The sequence below is a fragment of the Dendrobates tinctorius genome, unplaced genomic scaffold, assembly GCF_039654945.1.
Source record: "Dendrobates tinctorius isolate UK_male_01 unplaced genomic scaffold, ASM3965494v1 ptg000156l, whole genome shotgun sequence".
In the NCBI taxonomy this organism is placed as follows: Eukaryota; Metazoa; Chordata; class Amphibia; order Anura; family Dendrobatidae; genus Dendrobates; species Dendrobates tinctorius.
Window position 1 is genome coordinate 8,927,139 of NW_027361823.1, and position 6,000 is coordinate 8,933,138.

At 44.4% G+C, this 6,000-nt stretch overlaps 1 long non-coding RNA gene across 2 annotated transcripts in view; it reads right to left on the reverse strand.

Moving 5' to 3' along the window:
* The window catches only part of LOC141051245 (uncharacterized), a 42,884-nt gene extending 38,247 nt beyond the window's left edge, over positions 1 to 4,637 (reverse strand). Inside the window, exons 1-3 of one of the 2 annotated variants that reach the window (XR_012220600.1) lie at positions 4,587 to 4,637; positions 4,219 to 4,343; positions 4,096 to 4,170 (exon numbers count right to left, since the gene is read on the reverse strand). This is a non-coding gene — a long non-coding RNA (uncharacterized lncRNA). Of the gene's footprint in view, positions 1 to 4,061; positions 4,171 to 4,218; positions 4,344 to 4,586 lie in introns of those variants that run through there. The other variant, XR_012220599.1, reaches the window with a different exon arrangement.
* Positions 4,638 to 6,000: the final 1,363 nt, after the last annotated feature.

The window sequence follows — 6,000 nt, forward strand, 5'->3', positions numbered from 1 at the left end:
TCAATACCCCTCAAAGGAATAGGCGTCCGCAGAGGTATCATGGGAAAACCACAACGTTTAGCAAAATCCAAATCCATCAGATTCAACGCCGCTCCTGAATCCACAAAAGCCTTGGAGGAAAATGTGGATAAGGAGCAGATCAGAGTAATTGCCAAAAGAAACTTAGGTTGTACGCCACCCACAGCAAACGTGTGTGCAAAACGTTTCTCTCATTTAGGGCAGACAGAAATAATATGTGAGGCATCTCCACACAAAAAACACAGCTTATTACGCCTTCTATACTCCTGACGTTGCACCCTAGACAAAACTCTATCACATTGCATATGTTCAGACATTTGTTGAATAGGTGGCAACACCTCTCGTGTAGTTTTACGTTCACGTAAATGCCGATCAACTTGAATGGCTAATGACATAGAATCGTCAAGACCAGAGGGAACAGGAAATCCCACCATAATATCTTTTACGGTTTTTGATAAACCCTTGCAAAAGAGAGCTGCCAAGGCACCATCATTCCATGTAGTAAGGACCGCCCACTTTCGGAGTTTTTGACAGTATAACTCTGCAGAATCCTGACCCTGGTTCAATGCCAATAGGGCTTTCTCAGCTTGATCAATAGCATTAGGTTCATCATACAACAACCCCAAGGATTGAAAAAATGCATCCACATTAGTCAGAATAGGATTTTCAGGTGTCAAAGAAAACGCCCAATCCTGGGGATCGCCGCGCAGCAAGGAGATGATAATTTTAACCTGCTGCGCAGAGCTCCCCGATGAGTTAGGCTACAAGGCAAGAAATAATTTACAATTATTCTTAAAATTCAAAAATTTAGACCGATCCCCAGAAACACATCAGGAGTAGGGATTTTTGGTTCAACAGCATGTGATTGAGCGAGATAGGTGGAAATTCCCCACACTTCAGCAGCGAGCTGCTGCACACGATCAGACAATTGCTTAATCTCCATTAAGGAAAAAATCCTCCTACGGCCCCAGAGAAAAAGAGGAAAAAATACATATAAAAAAAAATTCTGACACTTTTTTCATTTTTTTTTCTCCTGCTTTTGAGTAACCTAGAATCTGCGGTATGGCTGGTGATTCTGTCATGAATGAGTCACCGAGGAGGAAACACAAAAACAAGCTAAGCCACAGAAAACCAGAGAGGTTGGTAACTAAGCGGATTGCAGACCCCTGATCCTATCCACACAACTAGCAGTAGCCATAGAGCGTACCTACGATGATCCTAGACGCCTTGTCACAGCCGGAGAACTAAATAAGCCTAAAGCAAGAAAAGGGGAAATCTAAACTGCCCCAGAGCAGACCCCAAAGCAATAGACAGCCCCCAAATATGTATTGTCGGTGAGAAAAGATGAAAACACAAACACAGATAGAAAAATAGGCTGGGCAAATGATGGGGCCCACACTAGCTAGAAAGGACAGGAAAGGAAAGATGCTGTCTGCAATTACGCACAAAACCCTGCCAAAAAATGTCCAACACATTCTGATAATAAAAACCCTGAAGTCGCTAGACTTCAATTCCCTATATCAGCACTCTGGCATATTCTGAAGACAGAGCAAAAAGAGACCAATCTGATCAGGGACAAAAAGCAAACTGGCATAAACAGAGACATAAGAATGGAAATTTAGCACAGCCCCAGCAGGGGCTGGCTGACCACAAAAACTGAGTAAACCAGACCAAATCTCATGTGAAAAAATAGCAGAGCACACTTAGCTTGAGAAGGCAGGAACAGAACTGAAAACCAGAACCTCAGGGCAGGAAAAATCACCAGCACAAAATTAGGGAGTCGGCTGTCTTAAATCCAGTCAGAGAGTCCTGATGTCCACTCACAGTCCTCCTCCTCAGGTGGCAGGAGAACTCATGACTCCTCTGTCAACACAGCCAGCTCCACCACCCTCACCAGAAGCCAGAGGTAAACCAGAAAATGAGTTCACAACACTTCCGTCTCGTCACTGCATCCCGCGTACCTGTGATTACTAGATTTGGCGTAGTCGGCAGGATGCAGTTTCCGAGCGTGAGTACAGATGCTGTGGACCAAGGGGGCGACGGCGGCTCCCGGTCCAGTTTAACCTTGGGGGCTATGCTGAGTTATCTGCCTAGGTTCTCCCGCAGCAATAACATGCTGTGAAGTTGGGCGGAACGGATGCGGGGGCTATTTAGAATGCATCCGATGACCCCTGACCTAGAGGCAGAGGTGGCCCTGATGGTATTGGACAGGGAGGCCCGGGATTCCGTGATGTTGAGGCCCCCAGGACAGTGAAACACCTTTATCAGGGTACTACAGATCTTGGAGGAGACTCATGGGGACCCAACGGACATGGGAGAATTGAGAACCCGGCTGTTTAGTCGAATGAGTTAGCACTTGCTGCATGACATTGGAGTGGGAGAAGTTGGTATGAGAAGGAGTGCTGAAGGAGTTTATAAGTGACTCTTCTCTGGTTTGTACGCTTGGAAATTCCTCATCCTTCTCTGTTTCGCTTTCTTCCCCTTCCTACATACCCTGGTGAATACCTCTGTTATATGTGAATGCATATTTTGTGTGTGTGTAGTTTTCAGTTTACCCTTGTCTTTGTTACCCTGTCTGTCGGATTGGTGTACTATGGTAAACAGTAGCGCCTTTCTTCCCTAGTTGGGGGAAGGGGACAGACGAAGGGCTGTTCTAGGAGATAAGGCAATGGTTGGAGTCCCGGCGTCTTCGCCATCTAAGGTATCCCGGGGAATAGGACAAGCAAGGGGTTCCCCCTAGTGTTAGGACCAGGAAAGGTGCCCCTTGTCCCAGGTCACTCGCCAGTCGAATTGTGACAGCAGTTATTCAGTAATGGGGATGTGGGTGAGGTCAGGGGCAGAGTAATGAGGCACTAAGGTGAAGTCAGAAGTTGGGGAGAGACATTTTTGTGAACACAGGAAATTGGGGGAAGGTACAATAACCCTTGAACACTGTACAATCTGTATCTAGTGTGGATCAGCCTGCGTCGCTGGCATATCGGCGACAAAACTGGTGCCAATAATATGTAGTGGAGAAATTTCCAGGTGCTCACGGAGAATCAGGTGTTTATTGAATGGCACAAGTGTCCATAGAACACTATGCGATTAGGTTTATCGTCCCATCGGCTTCGTAGGCGGATCAGACGCCTCCTGGACTCCGCTTGTCTTCTAGGCTCCGCTCACTCCTGACTGTCAGGGCAGATGGACTGGAAGCAGCACAACAGGCTCCAGGGGCATCTACAAGAGACAAGAGTAGGACTCAATTGTGACAGCGGTGACCACTGGACAGGGGGCAGGAGAGGGGCGAATGGGGACATCTCTTCTGGACAATCTGGGCAAAGGTCCTATAAACACGAGCTTATTACAGGGGGTCCCCCTACTTGGCTTTCCCACTGATATTAATGGAGGAAAAGTTTGAGACATCTGAAACCTTGTATTTACCTTGATGGTTGTGCTCTGTTCTTTCTGTTGCTGAGAAAAGAGAAGAATTGATCAATAACAGCTCAACATGGACAATATCACCCTACTCTCCACGATCTCCTCCACCGGAGCAGGTCAAGAAAACTGATAAGAATTGATTATCAATAAACCTCACATGGGCAAATATGTGTCACGGCACCAGTGGCAAAAAACACCATAAACGATAATAATCATCCCTTTCCCCTCAAAAAGAAAAAAACCTGCTGCCACTAGGGGGAGCTCAGCTCATACAGATTTATTATCAGGTAAAGTGGGAGGTATATACATGCCGATTCAGTGAGCTCTCTCTAGTGGCAGAGATGGGTTGACTTAATGTACTGTACAATATCACTCGACTGCTCTTGCTAGTCTGGCTTCTCGGATCTTTGGGTCTCCACCATATGTGTTGTGTCCCAAAGATTCAAGTAAAAGTGGAGGACGACCCTCAGGATCAACCTACAAGGTCCTAGATACTGAGACTGTCCTGTTTTTTTTCATGTTAACACTGAAAAAAGTGGAGTTCAAAGCTAAAAAGTATGTCACCCCCCACCCTGTGCTTCAGCAGTGTCAATTCAATCCTATTTATTCCATAGACTTACTTTGCCTTCTTGTCCTGCGTCTTCTTCTCTTCCTCCACACCTTCCTTCTCCTCTTCCTCCACACCTTTCTTCTCCTGTCCTTTCACAACTTCCTTATCCTCCTCTTCCTTCACTCCTTCCTTCTCCTCTTCCTCCACACCTTTCTTCTCCTGTCCTTTCACACCTTCCTTCTCCTCTTCCTCCACACCTTTCTTCTCCTGTCCTTTCACAACTTCCTTATCCTCCTCTTCCTTCACACCTTCTTTCTCCTCTTCCTTTTCCTCTTTCTTTCGCTCATTTTCTTCTTCACTATACGTATAACAGAAAGTCAATAACCTGTAATAAATGGGTATTTTATTCTGACCACTTTTGAGGGGTGCGGATTATTTGGAGATCGGGTGGGATTTACAGTGGGGTATCAGTTATTCATCATAACAATCCTTTATTTCCTGCCAGCATTGTTCTGTGTTGGAAGGAAATAAAGAAATAAAAAGTTTGTGACCCCCTGAGCAGTGGCAGTGTGGGGTCGGCAATGCTCCGCTTATAACTTACATGATCTTCAGTTTGGGATTCGGAAGCATCTCCATCTTCTGGTCTTATCCTAAAATAGAAAACCACGCTCTGGTTACCGCACCTGCCCAATACATTATGACATTCTGAAGGAGCTGTGCGCACTGATCTTCCCCTAGCAGGAAGCAGGACTCTTTAAAATTTGAGTCCCACAAAAGTCATAAGGACGTCGTTTATGGTAGGCAGCCTCATCCTGTGTGTACTGGACCCCAACTTTCTTTCACTAGATTATTAGACACATTGACATTTACATTAAAGATAGATTTACCTTTCACTCTCCAAATCTCAACTCGGAAGATACAATTACAGAGGAGGAGAATGATGATAATGGTAGACTCTATGGAGGCAGCACATGGAGCAGACTTACCTTCCAGTAATATCTGTCACCTTCAGTGGAGTGTCAGCTCTGCGTATGATGTGTCTGATGTTATCTTGTGCGGAGGTCGAGCCAACAACCACAACATTCCGTGCGGGGTGGAGACAATGGAGCCAACAACTGCAACATTCCGCGACATGATAAGCAGCAATAACCAATCCATGGATGATCACCAACAAAGCCAGCAACCAATCAAAATGATCGTGACTTTGGGGAAACTGGGAAAATGAGTTGAGTTTATATCTGGAATATAATTGTATTTGAAAAAATGTTGTGTAAGATTCGGATTTCACCTGAGTTTTGCAGTTATAAAAGTAACATAGTAACATAGTTATTAAGGTTGAAGGAAGACTTTAAGTCCATCTAGTTCAACCCATATCCTATCCTAACTTGCCCTAACATGTTGATCCAGAGGAAGGCAAAAAAAACTCATGTGGCAAACAGTAAGCTTCACATTGGGGAAAAAAAATCCTTCCCGACTCCACATACGGCAATCAGACTAGCTTCCTGGATCAACGCAATATTAAGGAAACTAGTGTATATATCCTGTAATATTATACTTTTCAAGAAAGACATCCAGACCCTTCTTAAATTTTATTAGGGAATCACTCATTACAACATCATATGGCAGAGAGTTCCATAGTCTCTCTGCTCTTACAGTAAAGAATCCGCATCTGTGAGTTTGCTTAAACCTTCTTTCCTCCAGACGTAGAGGATGCCCCCGTCACAGGTCTAAGAGTAAAAAGATCATTAGAAAGGTCTTTGTACTGTCCCCGCATATACAGTGCCTACAAGTAGTATTCAACCCCCTGCAGATTTAGCAGATTTGATAAGATGCAAATAAGTTAGAGCCTTCAAACTTCACACAAGAGCAAGATTTATTAACAGATGCATAAATCTTACAAACCAAAAAGTTATGTTGCTCAGTTAAATTTTAATAAATTTTAAACATACAAGTGTGGGTCAATTATTATTCAACCCCTAGGTTTAATATTTTGTGGAATAACCCTTGTTTGCAAT